The 14,204-nt window shown below is 44.2% G+C and overlaps 1 pseudogene; it reads left to right on the forward strand.

Annotated features, from left to right (window-relative positions):
* Positions 1-14,204, forward strand: part of LOC115464598 — a 274,379-nt pseudogene that overhangs the window by 26,131 nt on the left and 234,044 nt on the right.

Consider the following 14,204-nt stretch of genomic DNA (forward strand, 5'->3'; position numbering starts at 1 on the left):
TATATTTTCACATTGAGTTTTTGGTTAGTGAATATAATCAGAGTGAAGGGAATCACTGCAGAGACTGCAGGGGAGGATGAAATGTCCAGAACCAACAGATGAGATCAGGATGGTCTGTTTATGTCTCTTCATGTGCCATTGCTCACTTACACTGTCTACCAGCAAGTGACTTTAAATACTTATGATGGGATATTTGCCTATATATGTCTTACTAAATAGCTGTATAATTTATGTACATACTTTCATTTTTATCCAGCAGATGATGGATTTGGGAATAAGAGAATGAAAGGGTGTGATGGAGAACAGAAGGAGGAATGGAAAGAAAACAACCCCTCCAGAGACAGCCCTGATCCTTCAGCTGATAGTGTTGGAGGCATTAGTAGTGTAAGCTTGCAAGAAAATACCCGAAAAGGAGAGAGCTTGAATGTATGTATTGAACAAGAGAGAAATTCCACCAACTGGCCAAATCTCAGACAAAGTAAAAGAATCAGCAACAAAAGTAACCTCAGAATTCATGAAAGAATCCACAGTGCAGAAAAACCAAACAAATGTTCTGAATGTGGTAAAAGCTTCAATGGAAAAAGTCAACTCAGAATTCATGAACGAATCCACACTGGAGAAAAACCATTTAAATGTTCTGAATGTGGTAACAGCTTCAATCAAAAGAATAACCTCAGAATTCATGAACGAATCCACACTGGAGAAAAACGATTTAAATGTTCTGAATGTGGTAAAAGCTTCAAAGGAAAAAGTGAACTCAGAATTCATGAACGAATCCACACTGGAGAGAAACCATTTAAATGTTCTGAATGTGGTAAAAGCTTCAAAGGAAAAAGTGAACTCAGAATTCATGAACGAATCCACACTGGAGAAAAACCATTTAAATGTTCTGAATGTGGTAAGAGCTTCAATCGAAAGGATACGCTCAGAATTCATGAACGAATCCACACTGGAGAAAAACCATTTAAATGTTCTGAATGTGGTAAAAGCTTCCAAAGAAAAAATCAACTCAGAATTCATGAAAGAATCCACACTGGTGAAAAACCATATAAATGTTCTGAATGTTGTAAAAACTTCCGTGGAAAAAAGAATCTCAGAATTCATGAACGAATCCACACTGGAGAAAAACCATTTAAATGTTCTGAATGTGGAAAAAGCTTCAGTGGAAAAAGTCAACTCAGAATTCATGAACGAATCCACACTGGAGAAAAACCGTTTAAATGTTCTGAATGTGGTAAAAGCTTCCAAACAAAAAGTCAATGCAGAATTCATGAAAGAATCCACACTGGTGAAAAACCATATAAATGTTCTGAATGTGGTAAAAACTTCAATGGAAAAAAGGATCTCAGAATTCATGAAAGAATCCACACTGGAGAAAAACCATTTAAATGTTCTGAATGTGGTAAAAGCTTCCAAACAAAAAGTCAATGCAGAATTCATGAAAGAATCCACACTGGTGAAAAACCATTTAAATGTTCTGAATGTGGTAAAAGCTTCAGCAACAAATTTTATCTGAAAATTCATGAAAGAATCCACACTGGTGAAAAACCATTTAAATGTTCTGAATGTGGTAAAAGCTTCAATGCAAAAAATAAACTCAGAGCTCATGAACGAATCCACACTGGAGAAAAACCATTTAAATGTTCTGAATGTGGTAAAAGCTTCAGCGACAAATTTTATCTGAAAATTCATGAAAGAATCCACACTGGTGAAAAACCACATAAATGTTCTGAATGTGGTAAAAGCTTCAATGGAAAAAGTGAACTCAGAATTCATGAACGAATCCACTGGAGAAAAACCATTTAAATGTTCTGAATGTGGTAAAAGCTTCAATGCAAAAAGTGAACTCAGAATTCATGAACAAATCCACACTGGAGAAAAACCATTTAAATGTTCTGAATGTGGTAAGAGCTTCAATCGAAAGAATAACCTCAGAATTCATGAAAGAATCCACACTGGAGAAAAACCATTTAAATGTTCTGAATGTGGTAAGAGCTTCAATGCAAAAAATAAACTCAGAATTCATGAAAGAATCCACACTGGAGAAAAATCATATAGGAATGTAATAAATGTTTCCACAGCAAATCTGATGTAAGAAAATATGAAAGAATCCACCTTGGAGAAAAATATGGACAAATGTGCTAAGGTGCTTTCCTTAGGTGAAAGTTGAGCAAAACTGAAAATAGCTCTGACTGAACACTGTGAGATAAAGGAACTTGAACAGGAAGGTGTATATAAATATCTAAGCATGGTGGAAGGAACAACTAAAAGAAGCAAAGTACACAAGGGTGGAAGAAAACCAAGTCCAAAAGACCAGTACTGAAACCACGGTGGTAAAAGCACCAAAATCAGAGTTTATTGGGACCCTACGCAGTCTGTGTTTCGGCTACAAAACCTTCCTCGGGGGTCAGCAAATTGATGTGTATAGATTAAGCATCTGAACCTCTCAAAATGAGGAGCAATAAGCTACGTGGTGCAGTCCACCACAATCCACGATGAGAGAGTGAACAAACAAAATTGTGGATTGTGATGGACTGCACAGGGGTCTGTGCTAGGACCGCTGCTTTTTAATATATTTAGAAATGATTTAGAGAAGGGAGCAACTAGCGAGGTAATTAAATTTGCTGATGACACAAAGTTATTCAGAGTCGTTAACTCGCGACAGGATTGTGAAAAATTACAAGAGGACCTTACGAGACTGGGAGACTGGGCGGCTAAATGGCAGATGACGTTTAATGTGAGCAAGTGCAAGGTGATGCCTGTGGGAAAAAAGAACCCGAATTATAGTTACGTCATGCAAGGTTCCACGTTAGGAGTTACGGACCAAGAAAGAGATCTGGGTGTCATCGTCGATAACACACTGAAACCTTCTGCTCAGTGTGCTGCTGCGGCTAGGAAAGCGAATAGAATGTTGGGTATTATTAGGAAAGGTATGGAAAACAGGTGTGAGGATGTTATAATGCCGTTGTATCGCTCCATGGTGCAACCGCACCTTGAGTATTGTGTTCAATTCTGGTCGCCGCATCTCAAGAAAGATATAGTACAGTTGGAAAAGGTGCAGCGAAGGGCGACTAAAATGATAGCGGGGATGGGACAACTTCCCTATGAAGAAAGACTAAGGAGGCTAGGGCTATTCAGCTTTGAGAAGAGACGGCTGAGGGGAGACATGATAGAGGTATATAAAATAATGAGTGGAGTGGAACAGGTGGATGTGAAGTGTCTGTTCACGCTTTCCAAAAATACTAGGACTAGGGGGCATGCGATGAAACTACAGTGTAGTACATTTAAAACAAATCGGAGAAAATGTTTCTTCACCCAACGTGTAATTAAACTCTGGAATTCATTGCCGGAAAATGTGGTGAAGGCGGGTAGCTTAGCAGAGTTTAAAAAGGGGTTGGACGGTTTCCTAAAGGACAAGTCCATAAACCGCTACTAAACGGACTTGGAAATATCCAAAATCCCAGGAATAACATGTATAGAATGTTTGTACGTTTGGGAAGCTTGCCAGGTGCCCTTGGCCTGGATTGGCCGCTGTCGTGGACAAGATGCTGGGCTCGATGGACCCTTGGTCTTTTCCCAGTATGGCATTACTTATGTACTTATGTACTTATGGGTTGTATAGCTTGGAAAAGAGATGGCTGAGAGGGGATATGATTGAGGTGTATAAAATCCTGAGTCATGTAGAATGTGTAAGTGAATCGATTTTTCACTCTTTCAAAAAGTACAAAGACCAGGGGACATTCAATAAAATTAAATAAAAATACTTTTAAAACAAATAGGAGGAAATATTTTTCACTCAAAGAATAGTTAAGGTCTGGAACTCGCTGCTGGAGGATGAAGGATGTAGTAATGGCGGTTATTGTATCTGGGTTTTAAAAAGGTTTGGACAAGTTCCTGGAGGAAAAGCCCTTAGTCTGTTATTGAGATGGATATCTGGGGGGAGCCACTGCTTGCCCCGGGATTGGTAGCATAGAATGTTACTACTAATTGGGTTTCTGCCAGGTTCTTCTGACCTGGATTGGCCACTGTTGGAGGCAGGATACTGACATTGTACACAGTGCTGTAAATGAGGTCTCACCAGAGACGTACACAGAGGCATTCTCACTTCCTTTTTCCTAGTGGCCATTCCTCTCCTTGTGCAGAATCTACATAGTGGAAAGTATTTGCATATCTTTCACTGATGTTAGCAGTTATTAAATTATACCCAGAAAGAGTAATAATAATAGTCCCTGTGGCATTTGGAGTTCCCCTCTAAGTTTCCGTTTGAAAATTCTACTGACACACATGGTGGGATAGGGGTGGGTGGGGTGAGTTTATATAGGCGTTTCCATGTGTAAAACCTGATTTACATGTAGAAAAAGGCTTTTATAAAATTGCATAACCGTATATGTATGTAAAAAAGTACACGCAGAGAAATAAATGCAGCTTTTATATTTAAATCATGTTTATTGATGGCATATTGTACATTGCACTGCACATTTGAAACAGTTTTATCATGTTACCAACATCCTTTTTCGTTTTTACCCCCAATTATCCTCCCCCCACATCAACATCCCCTCCCTGTGTATCCAATGTAGGTACTTATTAATAAACACACACATTCGAACTGAAATCATACAGATTAAGAACATTTGTACCTCTTTTACTACCCTCCCCTTCCCAACATACCCCTTTTTTCCCCTTTCTATCCTCCCCCTTCCCCGTTGTCTATCCTTCTTCTCACAATGTATATGTTACAGGTTTAACAAATAGCTGCGCGCTGCCAGAGTTAATGTGTTCCAGAAGGGGGTCCCCTGATATTGAAACTGTTTCCTTTTGGTGGTATCAAAGTCCACTATGCCCACTCTCTCCATACGTAGCAGCCATAGCATTCTCGTTCGCCACTGCTGGAGTGTTGGGGCCCGAGGAGCCAACCACTCCATCGAGATAACTTGTTTGCTTACAATAATTGCACAAGTCACAAGTGCTGCAAAGCCTCTTGTCCTGGGGCGCATCTCCAGCTTTGGTTCCAGATTGTGTTCACATACTTTATAATATCTCTCCAATACTTCTGTATTTTTACACAGGACCAAAACATATGTCCCAGATTTTGCCCCACATTTGGGACAAAATCCCCAGGGAGAGAGACCCATGTAGAACGCCCTCCTTGGGGGTACGTATAGACGAAGGGCAAATTTATACTGTAATTCCCAGTGTGTGGATTGATTAGTTGTTCGTCTGATCGAGAGAACGTGAGCCTTGATTTGTGCTGCTGTTATGTCCACCTGAAGGTCTGCGGTCCACAATCCAGTTCTTGAGCAGTATCTTTTATATGCTGGTGATGGTATGAGAGTGGCACTTTTTGTTGAGATTCCAGGGAGAATGCTGCAGAAAGTTCCTCTTGAACATCTTCTGCAAGGGAGTCCCATGGCAAAGAGTGTATGTAATGTCTTAGCTGTTCATAATAAAATTGATATGTCTTAAGCACTCCAAACTCCTCTTGCAGTTCCGAAAATGGTCTCATATGTCCATCTCTGGTGACCACCTGCAACAAATATTTGATGCCTCGTCTCTCCCATCTGCGGAATGAAATATAGAGGCAGCCCGGTGCAAAAGCTGCATTGTTACAACGGGGTCACCTTTGGTGTGAAGTGATGCAAACGACAAATCCACCTCCAAACTGATACCACAAATGTCATAATCCTGGAATAGCATAGCATATATGGAATAGGCGCCCCAGAGGAATGGAGGTAGCTACTGAAATGGACTCCCCCCGTGAGGGCCAGTTCTAGAGCAGTGTCTGAGAAATCTTGTGTATTCCGAAAGCAGTCATTTATATTCCTCATGCCACTGGCTAAGAGTCCCAGGCCACCATATTCTACTGGGATGCACAGTGTGGCTATAGATAGTCGAGCCTTACGCCCTCACCACAGGAAGCCTTGTATCATAGTGTGCAATGTTCTCTCATCTCTTCGTGTCAAATATACAGGCAACATCTGCATTACATACAGCCACCTTGGTGCAATCATCATGTTGAACAAAGCACTTCTGCCCAGTAATGAGAGTGGCAGCTTCACCCACGCACTCAGACTAATCTTAATTTCCTGGAAGAGTCTCTGAATATTAAGGTCATATATTGTGTTTAAGTTTACCGGGATTCCCACTCCCAAATACTTCAGCTTGTGTGGTGCCCACTGAAAAGAGAATCGGTGTCCCCACCCTCCTCTCCCCTCCACCCTGACCGCCATAGCGGACGATTTGTGTAGGTTTGGTTTTTTTTTGTTGTTACATTTGTACCCCGCGCTTTCCCACTCATGGCAGGCTCAATGTGGCTTACATATTATATACAGGTACTTATTTGTACCTGGGGCAATGGAGGGTTAAGTGACTTGCTCAGAGTCACAAGGAGCTGCCTGTGCCTGCAGTGGGAATCGAACCCAGTTCCCCAGGACCAAAGTCCACCACGCTAACCACTAGGCCACTCCTCCACTGGGTTCAATTTAAAACCTGAAAATTGCCCAAAGCGTCTAATGTTTTCTAAAAGCATTGGGACTGACTTCTGTGGGTCAAGTAGTGTTAAAAGTAAGTCGTCTGCGTATGCCAGCACTTTAATACACTTTTCCCCAAAGGAGACCCCTTCCACTCCCTTATCCCCTTTCAAGATGCACAGCAAATAATAAGGGAGAGAGGGGACAGCCCTGTCTCGTACCTTTTTGGATTTCAAATTCCTGTTCTTTCAGGCCATTGACCAGTACACTGGCCTGTGGTGCCCGATATAAAGTCTTAATGGCCTCCAAATATCACCCTGCAAACCCCATGTGTTCTAATGTGTAAAACAGATAGTCCTACTGCACTTTGTCGAACGCCTTTTCGGCATCTAGACTAACTACCAATGCAGGTACCTCCCTTTCCGAGCAGGCCGCCATAGCTAGTAACAGTCTACGTACGTTTTGTGTTGACTGTCTATTCCTCACAAACCCTACCTGCTCTGGCCCTATAAGTCGGGGCAGGAGTTCTGCTAGTGGGTCTGCCAGTATTTTTGCTAGCAACTTGATATCTACGTTTAGTAATGATATGGGTCTGTAGGAGTCTGCATTATCTGGCGCTCTGCCTGGTTTCGGGATTAGTGTTATTGTAACAGGATTCTCAGCTAGTGAATCAGGAGACAAGAGGCAACAGGTTCCAAAGGCAAGACAGCTTTTATTGCTAGCAATGTACAGCACTGAGTTCAGTCTCAGGATACTGTGTGTCAGAAATCAGCTGACACTTACATTTATACCTCCCCTGTGGGCCTGCGCATTAGGCCCCTTATACATCACAGTTGACATGCGCAGTAAACATTTGTAGTTTTTGTAGTTCTTACAGTACATACACACGTCATAATACTGAAATGATACTAGCAAAGAAAACGAAACTTATCGCCCTGTTTTAGCACACACACACATAATCACACAATGCTTCTTTCACAGAGTTGATAAGGCTCAATGGAGCTTAAGGCTCAGAGATGCAGGGTGGGGGTGGCTACACTCCCAGACTATCTTTTATTCATGTAGCATCTACGTGCAGACTGGTTTTGTGTGCAAGCCTTGGCTACTAAATGTTACAAGCGGTTATCTACTGCACCTGCATCCTGTCTCAAACAGTTATTCCAGCAACTTTGGTATCTTGCAAGCAGGATCTGACAGTTTGTAGTTAAGGCACAGTACAAGAGAATGTAAAAGTTCTGTAAAAGTTCAGGTCTGGAATGTGGTATAAAGAAGGCAAAGTCCTTGGGTAAATATGGGCTTGAGGCCGTCCTGACAGTCCTGATCCAGTGGTGTTGCAGGCCGGATCCGGTGGCCACTCCTACATTATTAAGGCTGTATTTGCATACCTCGGAAATTGTCCCTTTGAGATCACCGCTTCCTAGTATGTAAGCAAGGGGGCCAGTGCTTCTGGTGGCAAGGATCTATAGTATTCCCACGTGAACCCATCTGGGCCTGGTGCAGTCCGAAGTTTTTGTGATTTTATTGCTTTTTGAAGTTCAACTATCGTCAAGGGAGCATTCAGCTTCTCTGTCTCATCTTGTGATAACTTAACTAGGCCCGATTTTTCATGTCCTGTACCCCTTGCTGGCTCTGCCCTTGCCTCCCTGCCACCCTGCTGCCCTGTCCATCTGCCGCCGGTCTTTTGTCCTAGCTTGCTCTGGTCTTTTCAGCCCCAGCCTGTTCCGGTCCGGCTTGTTCCATCCAGTCCGCTGCTCTGCTCTCTTCTGCCTCTGCTCCTGCTTGTCCCAATCCATCTGTTCCAGCTTATTCCGGTCCTGCTGCTCTGCTGTTTTCTGCTCCAGCTTGTTCCAGTCCGTCTGTCCCAGCGTGTTCCAGTCCTGCTGTGCTGCTGTCTTCTGCTCCAACTTGCTCCACTCCATCTGTTCCAGCTTGTTCCAGTCCATCTGTTCCAGCCTGTTTCAGCTATTCCAGTCTGTCTGTTCCAGCTTGTTCCAATCCATCTGTTCCAGCTTGTTCCAGTCCATCTGTTCCAGCCTGTTTCAGCTATTCCAGTCTGTCTGTTCCAGCTTGTTCCAATCCATCTGTTCCAGCTTGTTCAAGTCCGTCTGTTCCTTCTTGCTCCAGTCCATCTGCACCTGCTTGTTCAATCTGTCTGTTCCAGCTTGTTCCAGTCCACCCATTCCAGCTTGTTCCTGTCCTTCTGCTCCAGCTTGTTCCAATCCATCTGTTCCAGCTTGTTCCAGTCCGTTTGTTCCAGTTTGTTCCGGCTTGTTCCAGCTTGTTCCAGCTCGCGCCCATTCCGGCTGTTCCAGCTTGTTCCAGTCCATCCATTCCAGCTTATTCCTGTCCGTCTGTCCCAGTCGGCTCCAGTCCATCCATTCCAGCTTATTCCTGTCCGTCTGTCCCAGTCGGCTCCAGTCCATCCTTCTGTTCCAGCTCGCGCCAGTCCTACTGCTCCAGTCCATCCGTCTGTCCATCTGTTCCAGCTTGTTCCAGTCCTTCGTTCCAGCCTGTTCCAGCCACATCGCATCTGCCCCAGCCTACCTGCATGCCTGCCTGCCTACCAGCAACCAACTTACCTGCTTGTCAGTCCATCAACTTGCCTGCCTATCAGCAACCAACCTACCTATCAGCAACCAACCTGCCTGCCTGCCTGCCAGTCCATCAACTTGCCTGCTTATCAACCCACCAACTACCTGCCTGCCATCTAGCCTGCTCAACTACCTAACTGCCTCCCCGCCTGTCGCCTGCCTTCAAGCCTGCACAACTACCTGACTGCCTCCCCGCCTGCTGGCTTACCAGCCCATTAACCCACCTGTCTACCAGCTCACCCATCACCTGCCTGCCTCCCTGACCATGGCCCCTATACACATTCTCTTCATCGCCCTGTCCCTTCCTAATCTATTCCCCCTCCCCCCACTGCTGTCTACTGCAGGAACTCATTGCCCATCCATGTCCTCTCCCGTTCTGCTCACTACTGCATTACCCTACCCACCCCCGTCCCTCACTACCCCACCATCTCTCCTATCCTCCCCCTCCCTCCTAGCTCTCTACATTCAACACTTCCTCCCTGCCATTAGCCCATCCCCATTCCTACTAAGCTCATCCCGTCTTCGTCGCCCTACCTCCCCGTCCTCCTCCGCACTCTCTTGCTCCTTCTCCTACTCTCCGCCGGATACATCAATCCCAATCCAGGCCCCCCACACGTCCTCGTCTTATCCATGTAAACGCTCCCGGGATGTCTCCAATCTCATCTCTGTACCCCTCCTTCCCCCTTCCTCCCTCCCCTTCTCGTGTGCCCTGTGGAATGCCCGCTCTGTGTGCAACAAACTTTCTTTCACCCACGATCTCTTCATCTCCCGCTCCCTTCAACTGCGTGCCCTAACTGAAACCTGGCTCACCCCCAATGACTCGGCCTCAGTCGCGGCCCAGTCGGCCGCGGAGGAGGTGTCAGGTTACTACTTTCCCCCGCCTGTAGTTTTCAACCCCTCCTCCTACCGCAATCTCACTGCTTCTCATCCTTTGAAGTTCACTCCATCCGTCTATTCTACCTGCTGCCACTCAGAGTTGCAGTCATTTACCGCCCCCCTGATAAGTCCCTCCCCTCCTTCCTTACCGACTTCGATGCATGGCTCTCCGTTTTTCTTGAACCTTCATCTCCGTCTCTCATTCTTTGGGATTTTAACATACACGCTGACGACCCATCAGACTCTTACGCTTCTCAGTTCCTCACTCTGACATCCTCCTTCAACCTCCAGTTGAGCTCCACCACCCCCACTCACCGAACTGGCCATTGTCTTGACCTCATCCTCTCCTCTACCTGCTCACCCTCCAATTTCTGCGCCTCAGATCTTCCTCTCTCAGATCATCACCTGATCACCTTCACACTTCATCACCCTCCCCCTCAGTCCCGCCCTACACTAACTACTACTTTCAGGAATCTCCAGGCCGTTGACCCTCCCACCTTATCCTCTAGTATCTCTAATCTCCTCCCCTCCATCATGTCCTCCAAGTCTGTCGATAAGGCTGTCTCCGCTTACAATGCCACTCTCTCATCTGCTCTGGATACCCTTGCACCATCCATCTCCCATCCCACAAGGCAAACTAATCGCCAGCCCTGGCTAACCCCCTGCATCCGATACCTTCGCTCCTGCGCTCGATCTGCTGAACGCCTCTGGAGGACATCTCGCACCCATTCAGACTTCATTCATTACAAATTCATGCTATCCTCCTTCCAGTCCTCCCTATTCCTTGCCAAACAGGACTATTACACCCAACTAACTAATTCCCTCAGCTCCAACCCTCGTCGTCTCTTTGCCAGTGAGGTAAGTAGGATGTTTCCTTTCTCCATGGGAAAGAGACCGTTTTGAAGCCTGACAAATGGACAACTCCCACAGACTCCCCCCAATTTCTCCAAGAGTGGGACAACAGATGCAAAACAGTACTAGATAGCATAGCACCAACACAAACCAGAACCTCACATAGAATAAATTCCATACCATAGTTCAACGAAGAATTGAAAGAACTAAAAACACAAGTCAGAAGATTAGAACGAGCATGGATCAAGAAAAAAGACGAACATACACTCAATGACTGGAAAAAACTACAAACAAAATACAAATACACTATCAGACAAACTAAAAGAACATACTACAAAACCACAATAGGACCAAATTACAAGGACACACACAAACTCTTCACACTTGTAAACAAACTCCTAAACACCACACCGGTCACCTCTAACAACACAGACACCCCATCTGCAACCAATCTTGCAAAGTACTTCAACGAAAAAATCACAAAGCTACATCTCATGATACCTACTAATAAAACTGAGTACACAAGCATCCTTGAATGCCTAGACCCAAAACTAGGGGAATGCCCAGCAGATCGATCATGGATCAAGTTTGACATGATATCTTCCGATGAATTCTCAAAATGGCTCGGAAAATACGCTAAGTCACAATGCAAATTGGACGTCTGCCCCAATAGCCTAATAAAATCAGCCCCCAAACAATTAAAAAATGACCTTACGAAGCACATAAACTACAGGCTTCAAAACGGCCTCTTTCCCACGGAGAAAGGAAACATCCTACTTACCCCACTGCCAAAAGGTGTGAAGAAAAGCGCAACGGACCTAACTAACTATCGCCCAGTAGCATCTATCCCACTCATAACTAAACTCATGGAGGGCATAGTGACGAAACAACTCTCTGAATACCTAACCGAACATTCAATTCTGCACGAATCGCAATCAGGATTCCGGACAAATCACAGTACCGAAACGGTACTAGTGTCGGCAATGAACGTTTTCAAACAAGCAATTGCAACCGGCAACAACATACTCCTCTTACAATTCAACATGTCCAGCGCCTTCGACATGGTCAACCATGAAATACTATTACACATACTAGAATACTTCGGAGTAGGAGGCACAGTTCTCAAATGGCTCAAAGGATTCCTGACCACAAGATCATACCAAGTCACAATCAACGCGGACACATCATCCCCATGGACACCTGAATGCGGAGATCCCCAAGGATCCTCCCTATCACCAACTCTCTTCAACCTAATGATGATACCACTAGCCAAACTCCTAGCCAATCAAAACCTCAATCCCTATAAATATGCAGACAATGTCATGATCTACATCCCATTCAAGCAGGATCTAAACGAAATCACCAACGAGATCAATCAAAGCCTCCAAACCATGCACTCCTGGGCTAATGCGTTCAAACTGAAACTCAACGCAGAGAAAACACAATGTCTTGTACTAACCTCACAACACAACAAAAACACCTACTCCAAAATAACCACACCATACTGTTCTCTTCCCGTCGCGCAAAACCTAAAAATTCTTGGAGTGACTATTGACCGAAACCTCACACTTGATACTCATGTGAAGAATACAACGAAGAGAATGTTCCACTCAATGTGGAAACTCAAAAGAGTAAAACCTTTCTTCCCGAGACATATCTTCCACACCCTGGTACAGTCAATGGTAATAAATCACCTGGACTACTGTAATGCACTATACGCCGGCTACAAAGAACAAACTATCAAAAAACTCCAAACAGCCCAGAATACAGCCGCCAGACTCATATTTGGAAAAAATAAATATGAAAGTGCTAAACCTTTAAGAGAGAAACTCCATTGGTTCCCACTCAAAGAACGTGTTGAGTTCAAGATCTGCACGATAGTATACAAAATTATACACGCAGACGCCCCAATTTACATGCTAAACCTTGTGGACCTGCCTCCCAGAAACGCTGTAAGATCATCCCGCAAATACCTCAATCTGCACTTCCCCAGCTGCAAAGGACTGAAATACAAACTGACACACACCAACACCTTCTGCTACTTGAGCACGCAGCTATGGAATGATCTACCTACAGACCTGAAAGCTATTGACGAATTAACTAACTTCCGCAAATCTCTGAAAACTCATCTCTTCCAAAAGGCCTACAAGGAAATACATAGCCTACAAACTACTTCAACAAATCACACAATTACCACAGCTCACCTCTAACTTACCTAACACTTCCCGTCTATCCTCCCCCACCCAGCAAGAATTGTACTAGTCATCATGAAACGACTATGCTTATCTTCTCTTACCAACATTCAAACTATAAGAAATGTACCTGTTAACACGAAATGATTATGTCATAACCACACTCTGTAAGCCACTTTGAGCCTACAAATAGGTGAGAAAAGGTGGGATACAAATGCAATAAATAAATAAATAAATAAATATCACCCCTCTCCTCAAGTCACTTCACTGGCTTCCGATCAGGTACAGCATACAGTACAAGCTTCTCCTACTAACCTTCAAATGCATTCAATCTGCAGCCCCTCACTACCTCTCTACCCTTATCTCCCCGTACGCTCCTACCCGAGACCTCCGCTCACAGGACAAATCCCTCCTCTCTGTTCCCTTCTCCACCATCACCAACTCTAGGCTCCGCCCTTTCTGCCTTGTCTCTCCCTATGCTTGGAACAAACTTCCTGAGCCCATACGCCAAGCCCCCTCCCTACCCATCTTTAAATCCTTGCTCAAAGCCCATCTCTTCAATGTCACCTTCGGCACCTAACCATTTCACCTCTATCCAGGAAATCTAGACTGCCCCAATTTGACTGTCTGCACATGTTGTCCTTTAGATTGTAAGCTCCTTTGAGCAGGGACTGACCTTCTTTGTTAAACTGTACAGCACTGCGTAACCCTAGTAACGCTTTAGAAATGTTAAGTAGTAGTAGTAGTAGTTGTTGTTGTGAATTCAGGGGTCCAGAGCCCCCCAAGAAGGCTGGAGTGACCTTAAATCTGACTCCATCTCTAAATAGCACTAGTACTGGGGTAATCAAGGAGTTGTGAAGTTCTAAAAGGAATTGCCACTAAGGGAGACGTTAGGTCTAAGAAAAAGATACCAGCCTTATGACAAACTGGATTTAGATTACAAGTTATACAATGCAGAGAAAGATAGCCTTATACAGCAAAAGCATTTATACTTACAGCCTTTGAACATTAAGTGAAGCCCACAAATCATCATTTGGAATGAGGAGTTTATTTGCCAAGGTATAAGTCAAATCAGTTATTGACAACAGGCACATACAATCAATTAATTATAGGAATATAATAATCCAGCTGCAAACAGGTGTTAATTCCTAATCTTTTATAATTTCTTTTACCAATTAGAGGTTTTACAAGGGAAAGCAATTAGGTAATTTGTCAATTCTACTGGG

This window comes from Microcaecilia unicolor, chromosome 1 (genome assembly GCF_901765095.1).
Source record: "Microcaecilia unicolor chromosome 1, aMicUni1.1, whole genome shotgun sequence".
Taxonomy (NCBI): Eukaryota; Metazoa; Chordata; class Amphibia; order Gymnophiona; family Siphonopidae; genus Microcaecilia; species Microcaecilia unicolor.